Genomic DNA, 27,516 nt, shown 5'->3' with positions numbered 1-27,516 from the left:
TTTAAATGGACCAATGTCTATTGACTTTAAAAAACTAAAAATGAGTAAATTAGAATGTCAATGTCCCCCTTCCCCCCTCTCTCCACCAAAGGAATCACGGTTCTTTCGTGAGTTCGTACGTAGCACACATGGGACCGCGAGCTATTGCAGCCAGTTCTTCTTCTCCTGGCTGCATTTTCTTCACCCTGCCGCCCTCCCTATCCTCGCTTCTTCACTGTTGCCCCCTTCTGCCCCTCTCTTGGTGTTCTGATTTACATCAAGCTGGCTATCCGCCTGGTTTCCTGTATTGGTTGCAATTTTGTTCCTTTCTCCTGTTCTTTCATCGTTTGTGGCATTTAGGATCCCGCTTGAGGTTTGACCTCCACTCCAAAATTTCCTGTTTTTAGTGTGAGGTGTGAGCCATTTGGGGAAGAACTCCCTCCTTAGCATCTATGGTGTGGGTTCTCTCCCCCATTCCTTCTCCTCTTCCTTCCCCACTGTAGCTCCCTTCCACCCTGCTAGGTCACCAGCATATATAGACAGTCCGTATAGTTGGGTTTTTATGTACCCATATGGCTGAGCTCCCTGACAACATAGGTGTCACACTAATGATACCTGAGCTGCTCCCTCCCCATGTATGTCAAGGGCTTGCTTGTCTTCTCGGATCATCGGAACTCCCGGCAATGGCTGCTGTGCCAGATGGCCCTTGCTGTAGCTGGGTGGTTCTCATGGGGAGAGCCGCTGGTCAGAGTGGGTGGTATCAGGGTGGATGCTTTGTGCATGAAGCATATCAAGCTGCAAAAAATCTGGCCGTTATCAAACAGCCGTCTCTGTGAGTGGTGAAGGGTCATTGACTACTGCATCATACGACCCAGCAACCTTCCCTTCCCTGGTGATGCCATGGGAGGAGGGCCAGGCTCACCATCTTGGGATGAAACACTTTTCCTGTTACCCCGTCTGTACTAGGATGGATGGAGACAAGTTCACTGCCACAAAGTCATTATTTTGTGTGGAAAATATTGAGACAAGTTTGGTGAAATGGAGTCTCTTAGTAAGATGCGGTCGGTCTCCCTGTTCATCAAAGCTGCTTCTGCCACCCAATCCACAGCTCTTCATACCTGTGACTGACTTGGCAATGTCCCTTTGTCTATTAAGGCTCACCAGTTTCTGTATATGGTCCAGGGAGTGAGTTTTCATAGGGACCTCATCCTGCGAACAGATGAGGAACTCTGGGTGACGTGGCATTCATTTTGTTCGACGTGTGCAGAAGGGTTGCAGAGACAACCGCATCGATACTGACGCCTTCACTCTTGACCCCCTGTGGATCCAAGGGTTAGAATAGGCCCTAGGTATTCCTGCCTGTCGTAAGAGGCAACTAAAAGGAGTCTCACACATTTAGGCCTTTATGTGATGGTCCCCTATCGGGTTTGACCTCCATTTTTCAAAATTTTCCTGAAGAGCGAGCCAATTGGGGAACGGCGCCTTACATAGTGTATCGTGTCTATCGTGCACTGAGAGCTATTGCATCCTTCACTGACGTGGATCTGCACTTCTGCTTATTATCCAACTGTTGGACGAGGTCACCCTCCTGGGTGTGTATTTTTCCATCAACTGTGCAGCATCGTTTTCTGCACTGGCAATGATAATGGACTTGTTTGCTTGGGGGCGCCTGATATCCAGCACAGTAGCCAGTCCTTTGTGGTGGGGCCGCCATGTACCCTATTGATTGTAGCCCCGTGACCACACAGGAGCCCGCCAGAGTGGCCGAGCTGCTCTAGGCACTTCAGTTTGGAACCGCGCGACCGCTGCAGTCACAGGTTCGAATCCTGCCTCGGGAATGGATGTGTGTGATGTCCTTAGGTTAGTTAGGTTTAAGTAGTTCTAACAAGGGAACCTCCTCATCGCACCCCCCTCAGATTTAGTTATAAGTTGGCACAGTGGATAGGCCTTGAAAAACTGAACACAGATCACTCGAGAAAACAGGAAGAAGTTGTGTGGAACTATGAAAAAAATAAGCAAAATATACAAACTGAGTAGTCCATGCGCAAGATAGGAAACATCAAAGATAGTGTGAGCTCAGGAGTGCCATGGTCCCGTGGTTAGTGTGAGCAGCTGCGGAACGAGTCGTGCTTGGATCAAGTCTACCCTCGAGCGATAATTTTAATTTTTTATTTTCAGACTATTATCAAAGTTCAGGCACTCACACATAATCAACTTCACTCTCCAAAATTCCAGGACATGTACAGATTTGCTTGGACATATGCAGGATTTGACGGTCAACACACGGAAAAATTTGAAAATGTTAAAAACATATGTTTTGACAGAGCACAGGGAAAACTGTGCGACTGTGAAACTGTTGCATTCATTTGTTGCAGTTTATGTGACAAACTCTTATGTTTTCATCACTTTTTTGGGAGTGATTCTCACATCCACAAGAAAACCTAAATCGGGCAAGGTAGAAGATCTTTTGACCCATTCGCCAAGTGTACAAGTTAGGTGGGTCGACAACATATTCCTGTCAAGTGACGCACATGCCGTCACCAGTGTCGTATAGAATATATCAGACGTGTCTTCCTGTGGATGAGTCGGTTGACCTTTGACCTTGCGATCAAATGTTTTCGGCTCCCATTGGAGAGGCATTGGAGAGGCATGTCCTTTCGTCTACTAATCGCACAGTTTTGCGCTGCAGTCGCAAAACACAGACATTAAACTTATTGCAGTGAACAGATATGTCAATGAACGAACGGACAGGTCATAACTTTGTGCGAAAATAAAGAAAGTAAACTTTTCACTCAAGGGAAGACTTGAACCAAGGACCTCTCGTTCCGCAGCTGCTCACGCTAACCACGGGACCACAGTGCCCGTGAGCTCACATTCTCCTTGATGTTGCCTATCTTGCACATGGAATACTCAGTTTGTATATTTTGCTTATTTTTTTCATAGTTCCACACAACTTCTTCCTGTTTTCTCGATTGATCTGTATTCAGTTTTTAAGGCCTATCCATTGTGCCAACTTATAACTAAATCTGAGAGGGGTGCAGTGGGGAGGTTCCCTTGTAAGTTCTAGGGGACTGAGGACCTCAGATGTTAAGCCCCATAGTGCTCAGAGCCATTTGATCCCACAGGGATTGCTCTGCTGATGCCTGTGCCTTTAACTCCCCACCTTTGCCGAGGAATAGGTGCCCATCACCCTAGGGCATTGGGACTCCCAGCAATGGCCATCCTGCCAGGTGGCCTTTGTTTCGGCTCGGTAGCGCTCGTGGGGTGGAATGGATGGCACCAGGGCAGATGACACACAATGAAGCATAGTACATTCTCTCTTGCTGGTGGTGAAACACCAGCAGTCTTTAAGTGTTCATGGGCTCAATTCAAAGCACAGAAGCACAACCGCATATCGTTCCCCTCCCTGGCCACACCATGGGAGGAACGGAACATCAGGCTAAGGATGGCAGCAGCTCTTATTCGCCCCAGTACCTTGTATGTTCGAGAGCTGATGGGGAATCTTTCATGATGATGAAGTCTCAGATTTTTGTTGAGCATTTAGAGGACAAGTTTGGGGAGGTTGAGGGCTTGTCCAAAATGAGATCTGTGTCAGTCTTGATCAAAACAGCATCCTCTGCCCAGTCATGGGAGTTACTCCTTGTGACAAGCTGAGGGATGTTTCTGTAACCATCACACCCCGTAAGAGCTCAAATATGGTCCAGGGTATCATATTTCACAGGGGCCTTCTTCTGCAGTCTGACGATGAGCTGCGTGCCAATTTAGAGCAAAGAGGTGTACATTTCGTCCGGTGTGTCCACTGGGGTCCGAAAGATAATCAAGTTGCCATTGGTGCCTTCATCTTGGTCTTTGAGGGTGATACATTACCTGTGAAGGTCAAGGTGCTTGTCTACCATTGTGATGTAAAGCCCTATATCCCTCCCCCAGTGTGATGCTTTAAATGCTGGAAGTTCAGCAAAAATGTCTTCCTACTGTACTTCCAGAGTCGCGTGTCGAGATTGCAGACGTCCATCACATCCCAATACTCCATGTGCCCAGCCTCCCATCTGTGTCAACTGCGGAGAGCTCCATTCACTTTGCTCGCCAGGCTGCAGGATTTTCCAGAAAGAAAGGAAAATCATGGAGTACTAGACCCTGGACTGATTAACCTACACTGAGGCTATGAGGAAATTTGAAAGCCTACATCCTGTATGTATGATATCGTCTTACACCACTGCTATAACAGTTATAGCATCAGCTCCGCCAACCCCAGTCCCCTCTCAGAGCCAGAAGACTACACTTGCCTCCAAGGTTCTGGGGGGCGCTTCCCTCCCTGTTGCTCCTGCACCACCTACTTCGGGAGCAAACACCTCCCCTCCCCGCCCCCCCCCCCCTCCAAACCATTGGTTTTATCAGTCCCCACTTCTGTGCCGGAGAAATGTAAGTCTTCTTTGGCTCCTCTCGTTAGGAAGGGGTCCCTTGAGTCACTCCCTTCGCAGGTTTCTGCTAGTGGAAAAGATGACGCCCACCAGTGGCGGAAGAGCCCAAAAGCAGCTGGTTGTAGGGCTTCACGCTCATCCTCAGTCCCGGAGACTGAATCAGTGAAGTTCTCCCAGCTAGGGAAACCCAAGGAACAGTGAGAGAAATCCAAAATGATGATCGCCAAGACCAAGGAAATTATGGTGGCAACCACACCACCGCTGCCTACAAGCTCTGCATCTGCGGATGAGGTGGAGATTCTGGTGTCCACTGAGGACCTAGATCTTGCCAACCCTCAGACACAATGGCTATAGACTACTCTGGCAAGTCAGTGGCAGCAGTTGACCTTGGGGCGTAAATTGCCTCACTGAATGTTCCATGCCTTCCCAGTCTCACGATCATGTCATCCTCCAATGGAATTTGCGGCGGTTTTTTCCACGGCCTGGCTGAGCTACAGCAACTGTTAAGCTTTACACCTGCTTTCTGCATTGCCCTCCAGGAAATCTGGTTCCCGGCAATGCGGAACCGGCCCTCCGCTGCTATAAGGGATATTACAGGAACTGTAGCAACTATAATAGAGTGTCAGGTGGAGTTTACGTTAATGTCCTAAACTTGGTCTGTAGTGAAACTGTGCCCCTTCAAACCCCTTTTGAAACTGTGACTGTCAGAATGATGCTGACACAGGAAATAACTGTCTGCAATGTATAACTTCCTCCAGATGGTGCAGTACCCCTGAATGTATTAGCTGCACTGACTGATCAACTCCATAAACCTTTCCTACATTTGGGAGATTTTAACGGGCATAACGCCTTGTGGGGTGGCACTGTGCTTACTATTCGAGACAGAGATGTGGAAACTTCACTGTGTCAGTTTGACCTCTACCTCTTAAATACAGGGGCTGCCATACATTTCACTGTGGCTCATAGTAGTTACTCGGCCATTGATTTATCAATTTGCAGCCCAGAACTTCTCTCATCTATCTACTGGAGAGCACATGACAATCTGTGCGGTTGTGATCACTTCCCCCATCTGCCCTGGGGTCAGGCACATGGATGCCTGCCCAGATGGACTTTAAACAAGGTGGACTGGGAAACTTTCACCTCTGCTGTCACTGTTGATTCTCCCCCTCTCGGGAACATCGATGTGATAGTTAAGCAGGTGACTGCAACAATCCTTTCTGCAGCAGAAAACGCGATCCCTCGCTCTTTAGGGTGCCCCCGGCAAAAGGCATTCCCTTGGTGGTTGCCGGAAGTCACTGAAGCAATTAAGGAGTTTCGGCGAGCTCTACAGTGGCATAAGCAGCACCCTCTCCTGGAGCACCTCATAGCCTTTAAACGGTTATGTGCCCGCATTCGCCTTCTTATCAAATGACAGAAGCAGGAGTGTTGATCGAGATACATGTCGGCCATTGGGCGCCATACATCACCTTCCCAAGCCTGGACAAGGATCAAACGTGTTTTAGGGTACTAGACCCCGGTGATAAAGTAAATGGCGTGTTATCTACCGACACAATCATGATTGCCGAGCACTCCTACAGGGCTCTGTATTGAGTGTATCTCTATTTTTAGTGGCCATTAATGGTCTAGCATCAGCTGTAGGCTTGTCTGTCTCATCTTCTCTGTATGCAGATGACTTCTGCATTTCATATTGCTCCTCCAGTACTGCGTGTTGCTGAGCGGCACCTACAGGGAGCCATCCACAAGGTGCAGTCATGGGCTCCAGCCCACAGTTTGCAGTTTTCGGCTGCAAAGTTGTGTGTCATACCGTTCATCCGGAACCAGAACTTTACCTTAATGATGATCCACTCAGTGTAGTGGAAACATATCAATTCTTAGGACTGCATTCGATGCCTGATTGACTTGACTTCCTCCCCTTTCTCATCTCAAGCGGAAGTGCTCAATGAGTCCGGTGACCAGTGTCCTGGTGGAGGGCGGAGTCTCTCCATTGCAGGTTAAAGGCGTGCACAACTCCTGGTCAGTTACATTGCACATGTTCATAGTTCTCCTGTGCATCCGAATTACCGTCTCCTTTTCCCACCCACGGGGGTTCATCTCCCGCATCCGTAGCCCAGGTCAGGGCTTCCAATCGCAGTTCGTGTCCAATCCCTTCTTTCCGAACTGGAGTCCTTGCCTTTACCACCTATACTTGAGGTCCGTTCATGCGTACTTCCATGGTGTACACCTAGGCCACGACTTTGCCTGGACCTTTCACATGACCCTAAGGACTCAGTTAACCCTGCGGCTCTCCGATGCCGCTTCCTCTCGATTCTTGACATGTACTAAGGTCATGAAATGGTTTACACCGACGGCTTGATGGCTGAAAATAACGTCGGCTTCATGTATGTTTGTGGAGGACATATTGAACAGCATTCCTTGCCTGATGGCTGCAGTGTTTTCACTGACGAGCTGGTGGCTATATCTGCTGCTCTTGAGCACATCCGTTCATGCCCTGGGAAGTTGTTTCTTCTGTGTACCGACTGCTTAAGCAGCCTACAAGCTGACGGCCAGTGCTACATCATCATCCTTTGCTAGCGACCATCCAGGAGTCCATCTGTGCCCTGGAACGGTCCAGTCGTACAGTGATGTTTGTCCAGATCCCAGGTCACGTCGGAATCCCGGGCAACAAACTTGCCGACAGGCTGGCCAAACAGGCTATGCGGAAACCACTTATGGAGATTGGCTTTTGTGCAGCTGACCTGCGTTCAGTACTACACTGCAAGGTTTTGCGGCTTTGTGAGACGGAATGGCATAACCTCAGTACGCACAACAAACTGCGTGCCATTATGTGGTGCTCTGTCCGCTCTGCGTTGGCCACGCTTGGATGACACATGGCTGCCTCCTGCGCCGTGATGACCCACCTCAGTGTCAGTGCTGTGCCCGGCTGACAGTGGCAGGTATCTTGGTGAGCTGTCCTCCCTTGGCTGCCCTGCAATGGACTCTTTAGTTACCGGACTCATTGCCATTAATTTTAGCTGACAACGCCTCATCGGCTAATTTAGTTTCATGTTTTATAAATGACGGTGGGTTTTATCATTCTGTATATGTTTTCAATATAATAGAGGGAAACCTTCCACGTGGGAAAAATTATATATAAAAACAAAGATGAGGTGACTTACTGAACGAAAGTGCTGGCAGGTCGATAGACACACAAACAAACACAAACTAAAATTCAAGCTTTCGCAACAAACTGTTGCCTCATCAGGAAAGAGGGAAGGAGAGGGGAAGACAAAAGGAACTGGGTTTTGAGGGAGAGGGTAAGGAGTCATTCCAATCCCGGGAGCGGAAAGACTTACCTTAGGGGGAAAAAAGGACAGGTATACACTCGCACTCACGCACATATCCATCCACACATACAGACACAAGCAGACATATTTAAAAGTCTTTTAAATATGTCTGCTTGTGTCTGTATGTGTGGATGGATATGTGCGTGAGTGCGAGTGTATACCTGTCCTTTTTTCCCCCTAAGGTAAGTCTTTCCGCTCCCGGGATTGGAATGACTCCTTACCCTCTCCCTTAAAATCCACTTCCTTTTGTTTTCCCCTCTCCTTCCCTCTTTCCTGATGAGGCAACAGTTTGTTGCGAAAGCTTGAATTTTGTGTGTATGTTTGTGTTTGTTTGTGTGTCTATCGACCTGCCAGTGTTCTGTATATGTTTTTGCGCATGTCCTTTGTCCCTTTTTGTTCTCCACTCAAATGCTTTTAGGCTGGATGTTTTAATGTGTCACAGAGTGGCTGGCTTTTCCTTTTTATTCTCATGGTCGGCCAGCCACAGTCATCTGCTCTCTCTTTTCCTTTTTTTTTTGTCCCATCTACCTGTTTCTTGCTTCTCTCTGTGGTTTTCTTTCCCTGTTTTGTTCATAGTAGTGTTGGTTGTCCTTGTGTCGTTCTTCTGGTTCTTCCATTCTCCTGTTTTTGTGCTGTATGTCTACTTTCTTTTCTTCTTTCCCTTGTGTAATTATTTTACCAGGAACAAGGGACCGGAGACCTCGCAGTTTGTGTGCCAGTCCCGAGGTCTGGTGGGTCTGTACTTAGGTTCGCTCCGATGTCATTAGTGACTGGATCCCCCCCTATGTACCAGTCTGGAAGCAGTAGTGGTTCGAGTGCAAATGACTCCAGCAATAAACATTTGCAATGTCTACCTCCCTCCAGGTAGGCGGCCACTTCCTTATGCTGCACTGTCTACTTTCATCCAGCAACTCCCCCCTCCTGTGTCGCCTCTGTGGTAACTTATATGCCCACCACCCACTGTGGGGAGTGTCACGTCAATGGGTAGGGGTCTCATCACTGGTGGTTCCCCTACCCACTTCAGTGCCACTAATTGCACCTTCACTGCTATCGATCTCTTGATCTCCTCCCCTGCCCTTGTGGCTTCACTACATTGATCATCTCATGATGACCTTTGTGACAGTGACCACTTTCCGGTGATTCTATCATTCCCCTGCTGCCGCCAAGCAGACGAGCCCCCACGTTGGGCATTCCGCAGGTCAGTTGGCCTTTAACTAGGTCTACTGTTCAATTCAACACCTGTATCTTGAATTCCATTTCTGCAGTCATGCAAGGCATCTCTGCCACTATTCTCTGTGCTGCTTGCACTGCTGTCCCCCCATCGACCGGTACTGTGGTGGAACAAGGATGTCGCAGTCGCTGTCCAGGACTGCTGACGGGTGCTGCAGCAGTTTGAGTGACACTTTTCACAGATCAACCTCCTTGATCTTAAGCCTCTCCATGCTAAGGCTCATTACCTTATTAAGCAGAGTAAAAAGGAATGCTGGCAGCACTATGCTTCCTTCCTGGGGTGTTTGCCTCTTCATCGTAGATGTGGTCCAAGCTCTGTAGCCTTTTGGGTTGCCGGTGACAGTCAACTGTCCTGGGTCTTAACCTCCGAGCTGCTCTCTGTACTTTTATTTTTTATTTGCGCGTTAAGTTCCGTAGGAACAAATTGAGAAGTAAATCTCCAAGGTCATGGAACATGTCAGTACATGGAATTACAACATAAGAGAAATAATAGATAAAAATAAATGTTTATGAACCCCAAGAAAGTCAGTCCATAAGTTTAAGGAAACTTAATCAAGAATACAACAAGAATCAGCCTAATTTTTCAAGGAGCTCCTCGACAGCAAAAGAGTGACCCATGAGGAAAGTCCCCAGTTTCGATTTGAAAGTGTGTGGATTACTGCTAAGATTTTTGAATTGGAGTGATAGCTTGTTGAAAATGGATGCAGCAGTATGCTGCTCACCTTTCTGCACAAGAGTTAAGGAAGTCTGATCCAAATGCAAGTTTGATCTCTGCCGAGTTTTAACTGAGTGAAAGCTGCTTGTTCTTGGGAATAAGCTAATATTGTTAACAAGAAATGACAGTAAGGAATATATTGAGAGGCCAATGTCAAAATACCCAGGCTCATGAACAGGGTTCGACAAGAGGTTCATGAACTTACACCAGTTATTGCCCGAACTGCCCGTTTCTGAGCCAAAAATATCTGTTTAGAATGGGAAGAGTTAACCACAAAATATAATACCATACGACATTAGCGAATGGAAATAAGAAAAGTAGACTAATTTTCGTGTCGAATGATCAGTCACTTCAGATACCATTCGAATAGTAAAAATGGCAGCATTAAGTCTTTGAACAAGATCCTGAACAGCTTACTATTTATCTGAACACCTAGAAATTTCAACTGTTCAGTTTCACTAGTCATATGCCCATTCCGGAAAATTAAAACGTCAGGTTTTGTTAAATTGCGTGTTAGAAACTGTAAAAAACTGAGTCTTACTGTGATTTAGTGTTAGTTTATTTTCTACAAGCCATGAACATATGTCATGAACTGCACTATTTGAAACTGAGCCAATGTTGTTCACAACATCCTTTGCTACCAAGCTAGTGTCATCAGCAAACACAAATATTTTAGAGTTACTAGTAATACTAGAGGGCATATCATTTATATAAATAAGGAAAAGGAGTGGTCCCAACACTGATCCCTGGGGCACTCCCCTCCCGCCACTTGACCGTACCCCACTCAGACCCCACATGACAGCCATTCTCAACATTGTGAATAATGACCTTTTGCTGTCTGTTGCTAAATTAAGAGTTGAACCCATTGTGAGCTGCTCCCCGTATTCTGTAATGGTCCAACTTCTGGAGCAATATTTTGTGATCAACACAATCAAATGCCTTAGTTAAATCAAAAAAATATGCCTAGCATTCACAACCTTTTGTTTAACCCATCCAGTACCTCACAGAGAAAAGAGAAGATAGCATTTTCAGTTGTCAAACGACTTTTAAAGCCGAACTGTACATTTGATAGCAAATCATGTGATATAAAATGATCAATTATCCTTACATATGCAGCCTTTTCAATAACTTTAGCAAACACAGATGGCATAGAAATAGGTCTAAAATTATCTACATTATCCTTTTTTCCCTTATTATGAAGCCGCTTTACTACTGAGTACTTGAATCATTCAGGAAACTGACCATTCCTAAAGGAAAAATTACAAATATGGCTAAATACAGGGCTAACATGTGCAGCACAATAATTTAATATTCTGCTAGGCACTCTATCATAAACCATGAGAGTTCTGAGTGTTCAGTGATTTAATTATTGGCTCAATCCCTCTTGTCTGTATCACAGAGGAGTATCTCAGACATCAATCTTGGAAAGGCATTTGCCAAGAAAGTTATGATTCCCTGTAGAAACTTATCCATTGGTCCTTGCAGAGCACCTCACAACACACTTCGTAACGGCATTGACACCCTCTTCCTATCCTATTACCTTTCTCTGGCAGAAGCAGAGTGTTGAACAGACCCCCCCCCCCCTCCCCCCGTTTCATCCTGCACCACACTGAGCCCTATAATGAACACTAAATGGGAATTCTTGCAGGTTCTTACCTCTTGATGAGACATGGCCTCAGGCCCGGATTCCATGCACAACCAGATGATCCAACACTTGGACGTTCCGCAGAGGCATCATCTCCTCAGGGTCTTCAACTGCATTTGGCTCATGGGTCCTTCTCTGTCACAATGGCGAGACAGTATAGCTATCCCCATCCTGAAGCTCAACGAATGTATTTTGTAAACTGCTCGAGAGTTTGGTCAGCTTCAGATTATGTTGGGTACTTGAATCTCGAGGCCTTTTGTCCCCGTATCAGTGTGGCTTCTGGGCAGTACGATCTCCAACTGACCATTTGCTCCGATTGGAAGCAGCCACACAACAGGCTTTTACTCACCAGGCACCTTGTCGCAGTCTTCTTTGACCTACATAAGGCATATGACATGGTTTGGTGCCATCACATTTTAGTTACCCTCCATTACTGAGGTTTCTGTGGTCCCCTTCAGATTTTTATCTGCGAGTTATTTATCTCACTTTCTCTTCTGGGTTCGAGTTGGCATTTCACTCAGCACCCCTCAGATTCAGGAGAAAGGTATCCCACAGGGTTCTGTGCTAAGTGTCATCCCCTTCCTCATTGCCATCAATGGGCTTGTGACCTCTGTTGGGCCTCTGGTTACCCTGACATTGTATGTGGATCTTTTTGCATCTGGTGCAGCTCCCACTTGGTAGCACCTGCTGAGCATCGGCTCCAAGGCGCCACCCAATGGGCCCCTGCATGGGCCACCTCCCATGGCTTCCAGTTTTCTCCTACAAAATGCAGATTATACATTTTTATCGTCGACCCACAGTACACCCCTATCCAGAACTTTATTTAGGTGACCAGCTCCTCGATGTCGTATTACAGTCCCGTTTTTTGGGCCTCTTTTTTCATAATAAGCTGACGTAGCTGCCCCACATTCACCACCTAAAGACTACATGTATGCAGAAGCTTAATGCTCTCTGCTTCCTGGCCCACACATCTTGAGGTGCAAGCCTTATCATTCTTATCCATTTCTACCATGCTCTGGTCGTGTCCAGACAAGATCACGATAGTCAGTTTTGTGGCTCAGTAGCTCCTTCCACTTTGAAACTGCTTGACCCTGTTCACCATTGTGGGGTGCATCTGGCTATTTGGTGCCTTTCACACTAGTCTCATTGATAGTCTCCTCACAGAAGCAAGGATTCCACCATTTACACATACGACAGAGCCAACTCCTGATTTCGTATGCAATTGCTATTCGCCAATTCCCTGGCCATCCCATGTAAAGTGTGCGCTGTGCCAATGAGGGATGTCTCCCTCCTGACACCTGCACATGGGTGGGATTGCCGGTTGGCATGTGTCTCACTTCCCCCCGTCGGGATCTCCGTCTCCACTCACTGGAATGCACCCCGTGTCTTTCCTCCCATCTTTTACACTGATGGTTGCAAGACAATCGGTAAGATGGGATACGCTTTCACGTCTCCTACTGGCTTAGAACACAATTTATTGCTGGGATTGTGTAGTGTGTTAATAACAGAGCTTCTAGCCATTCATAGGGCTATCCTTTTTGTTTCTCAGGCCTCCCTCCACAGTGTTTTAATTTGTTCCGACTCAGTGAGCAGCCTGCGGGCTATTGACCAGTGTTACTCTCACCACCCTTTGGTATCTGCTATCCATGACCTCCTCTCTGCACTTGGCTGTGCCGGGTCCCAAGTCGTGTGGGTATCCCAGGGAATGAACTGGCTGACAATTTGGCTAGAGAAGCAGATACCCCCATTTCCTTTCATGATTCCAGCTGCGGATATGCAAATCTACGTCAGATCTCTCTTTGCCCAAAAAAGGAATGACATATGGTGTGCTACTGCTCATAGTGATAAACTCTGCACAATGGAGGAGTCTACTGCAGTTTGGCGCTCTTCCTTCCGCTTCTTTTGGAAGGAGTCCGCTGTTTTATGCTGCCTACGCGTTGGTCATACCATGCTCACCTATTGTTTCCTCCTATCTAATGACCTACTTCCGCAATATGGTTGTGGAGCCAGACTGACGGTACCCCATATATTGGTGGAATGTCCGCTTTGTGCTTAGTATAGTCCTCCCGATTCCTTAAATTTAACATTAGCAGACAATTCATGGATGGTTGAACTGTTTCTCAGTTTCCTCCTTGAAAGTGGTTTTTATTTTCAGATATAAGTTTCTCCTTTAGTCTTGAAGCAGGGACCTCTTATCCAGTCTTATTGGTCTGGGACCCCGTGACCACTCCACCATGGAAAGACTGTCTTTTGTTTTTCAAATTTTAGATTTGGTCTCACCTTTTATGTCTTTTGCTGTGTGTTTAATGGTCATTATTTTATAATTTGACTCCCCTGACTGGATCCGTCCACTTTTAGTGGACCCTCTTTCTTCTGCGACTAACTTCAGAATTGAGAGACTGATGACCTCGCCGTTTGTTCCCATAACTCTTCTCAATTAATCAATCAATCAGTTAGAATGTCAGTGGTATTTGTTGCAGGATTCTAGCATGAGTTGTTTACGAGATATTGTATTTTGAAACATTTGTGCACCAATACTTGTTTGTGCCACTCAACCTCCGTAGTCACTAGACACAATGTTGTTGTGTCCGCTTACAGCGCGTATGTACATTCCGTGAGTACATTGTGACTTGCTAGTCACTTAGTGTCTGATGACAGTCCAAGCAGTAGGTTGTGATTAGATGAAGGGATTTATGCAAGCAAAAAAAAAAAAAAAAAAAACCCAACATGCTCATTGTGTATGGAGAGTATAGGAAGAATGCAGTTTATTATTGTGTTCAGTGTATGCTGCAAAATATCCCAGTAGTCGCTAACCATCTCAGCATTTATTTATCAACCTAGACAACATAACAGAAGGAAACAAGTGACAGCAGAAGAAGGGGAAATTAATATTCTTGCTACTGTTGAAATTTATCCACATGTTAGCTCCCATACAATTGCATGAGAAGGAAGTAGCATGCATCAGGTAAGTGTCCTTCGCATACTTCATCAACATAAGTTTCATTCATATCCCATCTTTCTTCATCAAGAGATGCATGGAAACGATTATTAGAATTGTGTTAACTTCAGTACACGGGCATTAAGGAGAGATGTAACGGAAAAGTAAGCATTTATTTAAAAAATCATTACAGCCATATTTGTTAATGTACACATCTAAAATTTTGCATGTGTAAAGCAAACGAGCTGTGTTTTAACAGAAAAGTATAATAAAATATGAAGGATTAATGTTTTGCCAGAAATTTGAATTTTTAATTAATTAATTAATTAAGTTATTTTTTTAATAAAAAACCATAAAACAAATTCTAATCATTCAATTACTCTGAAAATTTTATTGTATTGTCCTGAGAAGGTTATAAGACAGTTTGTGGTACAAATTTTATTGTTAAAGAGTTTTTAATTTTGCACATCCAAAATTAACTTTTTTTCCTACGTACAATCATCTAAAAATCAGAATATAATTGAAGGATCTTGTATTTTTTATTTCCAGGGAGACAGCAACACGTTGTGGACTGTTCTGAAAATTTCATAGCATTACTGCATATGCTTTTTGAGAAAAGGCTTCTAATAACGTAAAAAAAAAAAAAATGTAAAACAGAGAAAGTGAGGTTCAAAGATTTTCTTCTCATACTTCTACGTGTAATAAGCTTACCTCAATTTTAAGATCCTCCATACTGATACTCCTCATAATCTATGTTTCTCTTCTCTCCTCTTCGAATCTGACTGGCCTGTATTTGCATGAACACCAATCATCTTTCGGACACAGATTGGGCATTGGTGTATGGTCAGTGGATAGTTTGTGGAAAAAATTGCCCACACAGTACGCTTAATTGCTTCTAAATTGTATGTTTTTTCCTGATAGGTCTCCCATACAGTAACTAAAGAGAACCAATTTCTTTCAGAGTAAGCCTGCCTTTTCCTCCTAATGGTTTTCCATCGTCAAGAACTTCACCTTTCTTCTCTTTCAGCAAGCAACAAAGCCTACCACCAAGTTTCTTTTGGATGTGACCAACACATTCCAACTTTTCTATTGTTGTATTGTATGGATTTTTATCTGTTACATCTTTGAACCAAGGTATTTGGTATATCTAACACCATACTGGACCTCAGATCTGGAGAACATCCTCACAACTGCAGCATACTCCATGCCCCAACTTGAGCCACTATAATTTTTAGAGCATGCTACTGCATGTTTTTCTTGCCACAGTTTCTCACTGTCTTCATTGTTGGACAGTTTCCTTGTTGCACACTGGTTTCAGTATTTAGACATAATTTGTACATCTAAAACTGTTTACCTGAGTCAATACCAATAACAGATGCAACTGATGTGTGACCCCTTTTCATTCAGGTTCCATCTACAGACACACATAGGTCAGTAACATTTGTTGGAGATTCACTGTCATGAATATCTGCCCCAGGATCTATTTCTTTTTGGTTTATTTCCACCAATTCCTCCACTGCTTTCTTCATTGAAACTTTGCCAGTATCGCATGCAGCATCGGAGATTTCTTTATTTATTTTTTCAAACTTTGCACAAGGTGGAGGCATGTTCCGAAAATCATGCAATAAATTCCCTCCTTGCCTGCTCTGTCTGAGGCACCTCGAAGCCTCTCTCTCTCTCTCTCTCTCTCTCTCTCTCTCTCTCTCTCTCTCTTTTCAAGCATTAATCCCGACTTGTTGGCTGTACCAGTGGAGACGGGCTTCCCTCACTTTGTCGGTGATCGGTGCGACACCATACCTTTGCTGGATGTCTGTATTTTTTAGGTGGTCACATCTTGTCAGCCCCATGGACCATCAAAGCATATTCATCTCCACGGTGTGTAACATTTGGTCCTGGTGTTTCATCATAGAGCGACACTCAGTCTCATACATTGTTGCTGGGCATACCATGGTCTTATATATTTTTGTCTTTAGATACTGAGGCATCTTTTTATCACAGAGGACTCCAGTGACCTGTCTCCACTTGAGCCAAGCTGCATTCACCCTCATTTGAATATCAAGAGCTGTGTCGCTGTCTGAGGTGACGACAGACCCTGGGTACTTAAAATGCATGTCTTCTGCAGGTCTTCTTCGCCGATACTTATGGTGCCTCTGGTTTGGGAGCCGCATTCTAGGTACTCTGTCTTCTGGACTTCGAGGTGCAGTCCATTTTCAGCCAGTCTGTCTTTCCACGTTTGAACCTGGTGCTGGAGTTCAGGGTGGGCTTTGTCGGCAAGTACCAAATCATCTGCATAAAGAAGGGTCCAGGGTTGTGAAATCTGTATGTCAGCTGTTGCCGTGTCTATGCAAAGATTGATAGCAATGGTGAAAGGGCAGAACCCCGATGAACGCTCACAGTGATACCGAAGAGCAGAGAAATACCAGCAGTACTCCGAACAACAGTAGTGGAATTACGGTAAAAAAGTTGCACCCAGCTTACATAATCTTAGAGCATATGCTAACGTAAAATTTCTTTCATAGGTACCAGTGTCAGTTTTCTTGGAGGTGAAAAATGAAAATTCATAGCCACATGGATTACAAATTTATTTAAAATCACAAGCTCTTCCCACTCTTTGTTTTTCAACAACAATCATGCATACCCTGTTTTTTTTTTTTCCAGCTAACACATGAACATGAAAACTTACTAGCCTGGCAGAGAAGCTCTAAATACGTCTGAATCCAGTGTAATCCATATCAACATCATTAACACCCCTGTACAATTCTCCTGTCCCAACTTTCGATGCTAAAGCTGAGAGCTTATGTTCTTCATTTCGAGCTGCTTCCTCTTTTTGGTTGGTAAACAGATTTCCATGAAATCTCAGTTTCCTAAACACAGTCTTTCCACCACCCATTATGCATAAATCTTGACTTCCACATAAAGGTTTGCGAATTCAACCATCCACCTACTAATATGGGTTAGTATTGTCAAAATGTAAATAAACCACATGCAAGGAAGTTTTCAGCCAGAGATACAGATGTCAGGCAGAGATATCGAAAGAAAATAACATTCATACAGACAAAAATTCCACTGAAGCAAGCAGTTTCCCAAATGTTAGAAAAGGTGGGTGCAGAGGCATTTCTAAAGCTGCTATCATGATAAAATTCACACAAGGCATAGATTAAACTGTGTAGATCAAGAAAATAATATTTCTGAAAAATCGATTTTTTGGACCAAAATCCATTACACCCCCCTTAAGGCAGGATCCAGAACTGTTGGTTCTGTTAGGTGGAACATCTGTATCCATGGAGTGTAAACGTGTGGTGCAGAATAGTGAACCATCGGCTCATAGGGCCATTTCTCATAGGCTGAATACTGAATGTGTACAAGTATTGTAGCCTCCTAACAGACCATCTTCTTCAGGTGCTAGTAGATATCCCTCTGCAGACTAGAAGAACCTGTGGTACCAACATTATGGCTATCCAGCCATAGTGCATGTGTACTATAGAATGTCTTCACCAGTTGTTTCCAAATCATCGGATTGAACACAAAGGACCTTTACCCTGTTTTGCCAGTTTTATGCCTGTAGACTTTTTCTCTGGGTAAAGCTGAAAGACACCGTCTACAAGGACATACCAACTACATCTGATGTTGTGCAACGAAGTATTACTGCAGCCTGCTCAGACATCTCCGCTGAAATGCTAGCACATGTGCAGCATTGTTCCATATGAGACAAAGCATGTATTGCCACTGCCAGTTTTGAACACAACCTGTTGATGGTCAGTTGTCTCCTTACTGGTCAGAATCCTCATAACTAGTGTATGCGGTTTTGTTCTTCTTTAGTGTATTTAGGTATTGTACAAGTGTCTGTGTGGGAACTTGTCAAAATACAGTATTTCGTAAATGATTCACACTAGAATCCTGTGACAAAAATCATTGATTTAATTTACTCTACTTTATAGTGTTAATGTCATTTAAAAATGTATGTTTGCTGCACAAACAAATACACTTTCTGAGTATCATTACAATCTTCTGATTGTCTAACGGTATGAGCCCCTGACTACTATCCCATTTTGTAAACACTGCACATCAATGGAACTTTCCATTTCCACAATATTTGCTGTGCAAGTTTTAGGCAATTGACTGTGTATACAGAATGTAAATGGTGCTACGCTGACCTACTCAATGTGTCACCTTGATGTTCTAATTGTTAACACCCATGCTAGTAGCCAAGCATTTTAATATACCACTTCTGGGACCTCGGGAGGCAAGTCCGACTGGATCAAATCCACTCAGTGCATTGATGACAAGGGCTGTGAGCCGACCTGCCCAGATTTGCTATTTTTGGTTGATTTCCCACATCCCACAAGTTATGCACTAAGCTGGTACCCACGTTCTGTGTCATTGACACGCTTTGCAAATATTTATGAAAAATTCTCACAGCTGAATGTAGAGACAGCCTTCACTGTGTTTAATTTTAATAGCGGTCAGAGTAAAGTTGGTGCATCTGAAATGTTCCTGTTGTTCAGGTGTTAACGCCACCAGTATGTGTGCCTTGGGGGAGGGAGGCCGGGCTATACCTGAGTACGGAATACTTTTAGTATTTTGGAAGACGAATGGCAACTTGTAAGTAGACATAAAAAATTTCTTGTTCCAACCTGTAGCGGTTCAACCTGCTATTATTATTTGTTTGTCGTCCTCTGTTTCGACATACTCCGTTGCACTGGCTGAAAAAGTTTGTAAGTGGGACACTGACTACTGTAAATGATGTAGCTGACAAATGCACAGTTGCATTTCACTGTCTTGTAATTTACATTCACAACAACCTCTCCACCCAATAATACACAGTTACACATGGCCAGTGCACTATTGTTCTTACTTCCTATAAGCCTCATTAATAGTTAGCAGGCGAACAATCCACGTGCTGCTACAATAGTTTAGTGTTGAACATCTGCGAGCAGTAAAAGCCTAACCACAAAGTTCACAGTTCTTGAAGAATAGAAAGGTACGTATGGAGCAGACACTGTCTCTGTTTTAACACATGGCCTAATTGTTTAACACTTATTTCACAGTTAATTTGAAGCATTGTTGTTGTTATAACCAGCACAGGTTACGCGTCTGAAAATTGGCCGTGAACTGCTGTCTCGTGACAAAAAATGGTTCCCTTACATATCCTCACAATAACAGGTGCTGAAACTACATATTATTCGAAGTTTAATTTACAGTAATTACAATTAAAACTTAACTCATTAAATTAACTGAATACATTGAAAACTTTGTTCTTTTTAACAGTTTCTTCTACTACAAGGTTTAGGTTGAATTATTTGTTTAAATGATGAAATTAACATATAGTTATGTAAACAATACTTTTGACAAAACTGTTAATTACTTTGGAATTAATGAAGGGCTGGTTTTGATAACATGTTTCCGACTAGAGCCAAATAGATACTTTAAGATTAGCATTTTGTCTTCCAGATGTGTATAATTAGAATTTGTTTATATGTCAACAATAGAATTTAAGTTATGAAATAATTACTGATTTCACCCTATAGCAAAAGATAAATTAGATAATCAATTATATACCTTAAACTAAGCGCAAAATTAGATCTGGTGTTATATTCTTTAAAGCTAAGGGCCAGTCTTTCTCTCTTATGAAAATATGGGATATATTCACGTATGTTAATGCTAATTAGTTAAAAGTGGAAAAACGAATTTAAAGATGCAGATGGCAAAACAAGAGGGGAATTAAAATTATTCCAGCTTGCTTTGTCGCAAACCCTGTTAAAAACTTACGTAATATTGACTTATACAAGGGTCACCAAAAAGACCAGAATTATTTTTTAAAAGCTATATATTTTGAAATTGTTACTTAACAATCTTATCCCCTTCAAAATATTCTCTGTTACAACCAATACATTTGTCCCGCTAGTGCTTCCACTGTTCAAAACATGTTTTATAGCCATCGTTAGAAATGGCTGACAGCTCCTCTTTGTTTTTTTTTTTTTTTTTCCCTTTACTTCTTCAATGTTGTCAAATCGGTGTCCTTTCATATCATTTTCCATGTGTAGAAATAAGAAAAAGCTGCATGGAGCCAGGTCAGGAGAGTAAGATGCGAGGGGCAGCGGAAACATGCCATTTTTAGCCAAAAAACTGCCTAACAGAGATGGCTGTGTGTGTAGTTGTGGAAGAACCAGTCTCCTGTCGGCCACAAATTTGCTGAACCAAGCTCCAAGATAACCCACTAATCTCTGACAGTTGATCAAATGTCTCAATTAATAAACATAACCCGAGCTATTGTGATGTGGTCGAAGGCATTTCAATTTAAAACCCAAGATTTCATCCCCATCTGCGGAGGACATTTTCAATGGGAGCGTGGCTTTGTTGAATGTCCGATTCACACCCTGGCTCGCTACTGACCACAGCAAAATTCCACTTCCCTGAGCTGCTGCGCGAGCACAATTGGCCATTGTCGACTGTTTTTCATCTGCTGTTACTATCATCCCTTGGTGGAAAACTGGTACACATCTTCTTCAGCAGCGGAATCCAAATTTAGTTTAAAATGTCTGTCAGTGCTCTGTGAAAATCTCTTGAACTTTTTCAATATTTTCGTTGATTCGAGCAGTTGATTGAAGTCCAGAACAAGGTTTGTCATAAATCGACATGTTGCCATTTTTAAATTGAGCAGACAACTCGTACACTTGAGTTTTTCCCATAGTGTCATCTGTATAAGTTGCTTCAACATTAAAACAGTTTCAGCAGCATTTTTACTGAGTTAAAAACAATATTTCACAGCTGCACATTGTTCACAACTTGCCACCATAAAAAACAAAACAAGAACAAAACAACAAACACTTCAGATGAACAGAACAAACCAGGTTGACAACACAGGTGGCACTGAACTGCCAATGAGTTGCACTATACATGCCTAGTGGCAGAAATGCATGTTGCAAAAGCTCTGCCGGCAATGTTATTCTGATAGCTGAGTTGGTGACACTTTGCACTCAGCTCCAGGCTTTGTTGGCTTTGGGTATACAGCTTGAGTTTGCAATGGATGGACATCACTGATGTGGACCGGCCACGGGTATCCAACAGACATCCAGCATGACCCATGAGTCCACCAATTGGCTCGGACTGGACGCCAGTTCAGTTACTGCATTGAGGCTGATCTGTCACCCATGGTCGAGTTGGACGTTGCCTTGGGGTGTGCAAGGCTGCAAAAGACCACCAGGGAAGGGGGGGGGGAGGGGGGGGGGGGCAGGTTCCAGTTACTGTCTGTGGCCATGAAAAGCACAGGTGGCAGCCAACTGCAATTGGTGGGTCACATTGATACCAATGATGTTCGTCACTCTGGATTGAAAGAGATTCTCTCTGATTTCAAGCAGCTCTCTGAAGTGTTAAAGGCTGCTAGTCTTGTAAGTAGTCTTCACGGGTGTGCCACCGGATCACGTTGTGCAAATTCCACAATATTTCTTTGGAGCAACTGTCTGACATCTTCAGGTGGTTCAGACTTGCTGGTGGCTAGGTATGACTGACGGTATCCGCATGTCGATGCCCAGTTTCTAGAACACGTGCATAAAGAATGTGCAGCTGCGGAAATCGCTCATGTGCAAAGATTTGCAATATTCAAACTCCCTCTGCCGAAAATTGCAGAGCGGCTCTTCCACGCATGCGCTGTACGCTGTGTTTGTCAACAGTGTGGCCAGATGTTACTCACCAACAGCTGTACTAGGCCAGTGTTATGATGGGTCTATTATCGAAGAGTCTTGATTTTCGCGTCGTGATTTAGTAGCAGCCAATGCAGGCTTCCAGGCTGTGTTCAGTTGAAATCCCGTATCCTTGTTGAAGAGATTATTGGCTGTACAGATATGTATAGTTTCCTTAATGACACAATCCCAGAAAGATGATGCCGGGGATAAAACTTGTATCTTTTTATAAATCATACGATGTCCTGTATTCAGGCAGTGTTTCACAATTGCTGACTTTTCCGGTTGACGAAGGTGTGTATGACGCTGATGTTCATCACAGCATTCTTGTACTGTGCAGCATGTCTTGCCTATATACGCTGCCCCACATTGACAAGGAATCTTGTACACACCACATTTCCTCAGGCCAAGGGCATCCTTAACTGAGCCCAACAGGTTTTTCAGTTTTGCAGATGGTTGAAACACACACTTAATTCCATATGTTCCGAGGACTCTTCCGGTTCTTGACATGGCACCAAAATACGGCAGAAAGGCCAAAGTGGTGGGTGTCTTCGTATCTTCATTCTGCTCCATAGATTAAACTCGCCTGGGCCTGAATGCATTACGTATCTGTTTCTCAGAATAACTGTTTTGTCAGAACGCTGTCTTCAAATGTTGTATTTCACTCGACAGGCTCTCAGGATCAGATACCGCATGTGCTCTATGAACTAACATATGTAATGCACTACCGCATTGTGCAGGATTATGGCAGCTTATGGCCTGCAGATATAGATCTGTATGTGTTGGCTTGTGGTAGATGCTTTGTCCCAAGGTTCCATCTGATTTCCTTCATACCAAGACTTCCATTGCAAAATTTATGTTCAGATGGAGCGAATTCAGATGCTGAAGAAACGTAGGTAGAGTATTCCTTGCCAGTGTGGAGCAGCGTATATAGGACAGACATGCCGTGCAGTACAATAATGCTGCGATGAACATCAGCATCATACATGCCTTCGTCAACCAGAAAATTCGGCAATTGTCGAACACTGCCTGAATACAAGACGTCGTATGATTTATGAAAACACAGAAGTTTTATCCCCGGCATCATCTTTCTGCGATTGCGTCATTAAGGAAGCAATACATATCCATACAGCCGATAATCTCATCAACAGTGATACAGGATTTCAACGGCGCTATTAAATGACGATGTGAAAATCAAGATTCTTTGATAACAAGCTTGTTGTAACACTGTCCTAGTACGGCTGTTGGTGAGTAAAGTCTGGCCGCAGTGTTGACAAACACAGCGTACAGCGCACTTGCGGGAGAGCCGCTCTGTGATTTTTGGCAGAGGGAGTTTGAATATGGCAAATCATTGTGCATGCGCGATTTCCGCGGTTATGCATTCTTCGCGCACGTGTTCTAGAAACAGGGCATCGACGTGCGGATACCATCTGTCGTACCTAGCCACCAGCAAGGTTGAACCACCTGAAAGTGTCGGTCAGTTGCTCCGAGGAAATGTTGTGGAATTTGCACAACGTGATCCAGCGGAAAACCCGTGAAGACTATTTACAACACATCTGCCAGGAAAGCTTGAAGAGTCACACTACTAGTCTTGCTTGTGAGATGAAGGTACAGCTCACCATTTGCAGCATAGCCGATAGGACTGATTGCAGACATCTTGTATAGATCTATGTAGAGGGTCTAAATCAGAGCTTCAGAAGGTCCTGCGACCAGTTTTCTTGACTTGCATCGTAGGGTGGTGGGTAATAAAGAACCTGCTAGATGTGGATAGTTATTGTCCTATCAGCTTCACCAACGTTCTGTCGAACCAGCTCGAACATATGGTGAGCCGGCAGTTGTGTTGGCTCCTTGAATCTTGGAGCCTTCTGGCGGTTTTCATCAAGGGCACTCAATTGCCAACAACTTGGTCCACCTGCAGTCTGCCATTCGATTGGCCTTTCCCTGGTGACAACACCTTATTGCCGTCTTTTTTGACCTCACAAAGGCCTATGATACCACTTGGCGACACCACATCCTCGCTACTCTGCACAAGTGGGGTCCTGATTTTTATACGGAACTTCTTGTCGCTTCACACTTTCAGAGCTCAATTCAGTGCTTCCCGCAGTTCACCCATATCCATGAGAGCGGGGTCCCGCAGAGGTCTGTCCTGAGTGTCCCACTGTTTTTAATAGCTGTTAATGGTCTCACACTAACAATAGGGTCCCTCCTATATGCTGACGATTTTTGTATTTCCTCTTGCTTCTCTTCTATTGGTGTGGTTGAAAGTTGTCTGCAGGGAGTCATACGAAAGGCACAGTCAGGGGCCCCTCACTCATGGATTTCAGTTTTCAATGGCAAAGACTTGTGTCGCCCACGTCTGATGTTGTCATACTGTCCAGCCCCCATCTGGAACTTTACCTCGATGACCAACTACTTAATACAGTGGAGACTTACCGCTATTTGGGGCTGGTCCGTGACACCTGCTTAACTTGGCTTCCCCATCTTCATCAGTGCATGCAGAATCGTAATATTATTTAATGCCAGAGCCACGCCGACTGGGGTGCTGATTGCCTTACACTGCTGCAGCTGTACAAAGCCCTCGTGCAGTCCCGTCTGGACTATGGGAGCATGTTGTATGGTTCAGCATCATCCTCTGCATTGCAGCTGCTGGACCCTATCCACCGCAGTGGAGTTCGACTTGCGACTAGAACTTTCCAAATGAGCCCAGTGAATAGCCTCCTTGTGGAAGCTGCCATTCCTCCATTGCAGCTCAGGCGGCAACCACTGCTTGCGAATTATACCGCCCACATTCATAGTTTGTCTCACCATCCAAACTACCGTCTTCTTTTCCCTAAGACGACAATCCACTTCCTGCAACAGTGGCGCAGAACAGGGATTCCAATTGCAGTCAGTGTCCAGTTGCTTCTTATTGAACTCGACACTTCTATCATCTGTCCTGTGGGTCCACTTATGTACACCTCCATGGTCCATGCCTTGGCCATAGCTTTGTCTGGACCTATCGCACAGCCCAAAAGGCTCAGTTCCACCTGAGGCCCTCCACCAGCAATTTTTCTCTATTTTCGGCAATTTCCAGAGCTCATAAATAATCTACACCAATGGATCACTGTTCAAAATGAGCTAGCAATTGCAAATACCTGTAGGCTTTAGTTGCACAATTTATTGGTGACGTGAAAATTTGTGCCGGACTGGGGCTTGAACACAGAGTTCCTGCTTTGGGAGCAGTAGCCTTAACCACTTGTCATGCCTCCTGGACGGACACAAACCTGCAACATGTCACCGTGTGTCCACATCCTGCACTCGCACAGTTCCCTGTACGGCAGCAACTGTGTGAGTTTAGGATGTGGGCCACTGTGACGTATTGGAGGTTTGGTTAGTCCAGGTGGTGTGCTCAGGCAGCTGAAGTGGTTAAGGCATCCATTCACGTGAAGCGGGAAATCCGGGTTCGAGTCCTGGTCTGAAGTGTATTTTCATGTATCACCAGTATATTGTGTGAAGTCTAATTGTATTCGTGACTCTGAATACATTTCTTCCCTTCCAACTGCTGACTAGTAGGCAAAATCTACCTTAAATTGTTTTGCATCTGTATTGTAATTCTGCAATTTGCTCTTCTCCTGAAACTGGTTGTAATTTCACTCACAAATATTTTCACCCAGTTTGCTGGCCAGGAATGAGTGAGGGAGGGGTGGCAGGTGTATAGGCTAGGCATGTGATGCATGGTGCCAGAGCTGGTGGGGAGTGGCACACGATGTAGGTGATTTGGAGAGGCATGATAGGAGACAGGAAGGGGGAACTGTAGTATGGAAGATATGGTTACAGTGGGTTTACAGAGATTAGGGTCAGCAGGGTTATGGCAGCAACACGTTCATGTGGCATAATCTTCTTGGACAAAACAACTACAGGGAAAAAAGTTCTACAGTACGTGCAGTTACAATAGAATGCAAAGTCAATAACCAACATTTGTAGAAGCTTCTTCAGAGATCTAGATGTTGGTACTCTCATGTACCAATGCATTTACATGCTGTGATATTTGTAATTGATAATAAATATTAATAAGAATTTGGAACAAACTGTGCAATTTATAAACACAACACGTGAAAATAATGTCTGTGTAGACTCTGTCTCTGACTAGGATTCACACTGGAGTATTCCTTTATGGTGCAAAGTGCCTGAAGACACCGGACAGGAAGCTGGAAATCCCAGTTATTAGGAGGGGGGGGGGGGGGGGAGGGGAGATAAAGAAGCTTAGGAAAAACTGCAAAACTGCTTAGCCATTCCTAAAATTATCAGTGTATTTGGATTCGGAGATGTACATCCAGTTTTGTGGGTGTACTTTACAAAAGCAATCTGTGGTGGCCGCTACTGTGTGGTAATGTATACCTTGGCTCGTTCATACCCCCAATGTGTCTCCATTGTGTTGGGATTTACGGGGAAGATGTGGAAATCAGTGATATGAAAAGCTCTTAGCAAAGTTTATTTAGGATTTTTCAGTTTCTGTGCTGCTATATTTTGGACTTGAAGTTAGACAAAATTCTGGACTGATATGATACGTAGCAGAATTGTGAAGGCTATTTTCAGTAAGCAGTAGATGATACACACATTTTAATTACTGATTTGGGGTTTCTTGATTGGTGTATTTCTATTATCGTGGTTAAAGTCTTAAAATAATCACCACACTTTTTTATTTCTGACACAAATTTCTGAAAGCATATGTAACATCATTAACTAACATTTTGTGTAATCTTTATGATTTATGTCTGCCTCAATGTCTCAGAGTTATTCAGATATACTTTCTGAATGCATTTTGTTATTTCAAATGGCAAATGTTGATAAAGAAAAACTACTCACCAAATGGAAGCAGTCGGTTGGTATAGCAACAGTCAATATGGATAAATGGGCATAGATGGAAAGTAAATACTTGCAACTGTTGCCAGACTTGTTCTGCAGCACTTCAGTTGTGAACTGGTGCCTGTAAAATCATGCACTGTTGCAGATGTGGGTCACTGGACTCATGCAGGAGGATGGGAGCTCTAATTTCCACCTGACAGGACAGATGGATGTTTTACAATTAAGGTTTTAAGTTATTTTCTTAAAATGCCTGACACAAAAGCTGGGACAGTTCCTTTGAAAAGAATGTGGACCCATTCTTCCCCATCTCCATCTCTAATAACCTTGTCACTGATGAGGCATTTTCTGTCGCATATTTGATGGACTTTACCTCTTGCTCAGAACTTTACTGATTGGACCTTAATTGTACCATCCATCTGTCTTGAGTGTACAATAATTTTTCTTTTCTCACTTTTTTTTCTGTACACAGTTTCTCCCTCTCTTTCCTGCTCATGTCAAACTTGACAACCATCCTCTCTATCTCCTCTAAGCTCTTGGATACTAAATCTGATCTAGTACCAACAACCTTTTTTGTGTCTTGTTGAGTTAGTCTTTTGTTTGTTTGGTAATTGTTCCTTCAGCATTAAACCTTGCCAGGGTTTTTTTCCTTTCAACCCTTTCCTGTCTTCTCTAGGAAGAAGGAGCTCATAACTCTTTATAATTTGAAAAAATATATACTGCTACATTTTCTGCTCCTGTCACTCT

The 27,516-nt window shown here is 44.0% G+C and overlaps 1 protein-coding gene across 1 annotated transcript in view; it reads left to right on the top strand.

Annotated features, from left to right (window-relative positions):
* Positions 1-27,516, top strand: part of LOC126484392 (U11/U12 small nuclear ribonucleoprotein 25 kDa protein-like) — a 54,170-nt gene that overhangs the window by 26,112 nt on the left and 542 nt on the right. The gene's annotated exons all lie outside the window — the stretch shown is intronic.

The sequence above is a fragment of the Schistocerca serialis genome, chromosome 6, assembly GCF_023864345.2.
Source record: "Schistocerca serialis cubense isolate TAMUIC-IGC-003099 chromosome 6, iqSchSeri2.2, whole genome shotgun sequence".
NCBI lineage: Eukaryota > Metazoa > Arthropoda > Insecta > Orthoptera > Acrididae > Schistocerca > Schistocerca serialis.
The sequence above is the reverse complement of the archived record's forward strand: the minus strand, read 5'-3'. Positions and strand labels throughout refer to the sequence as shown.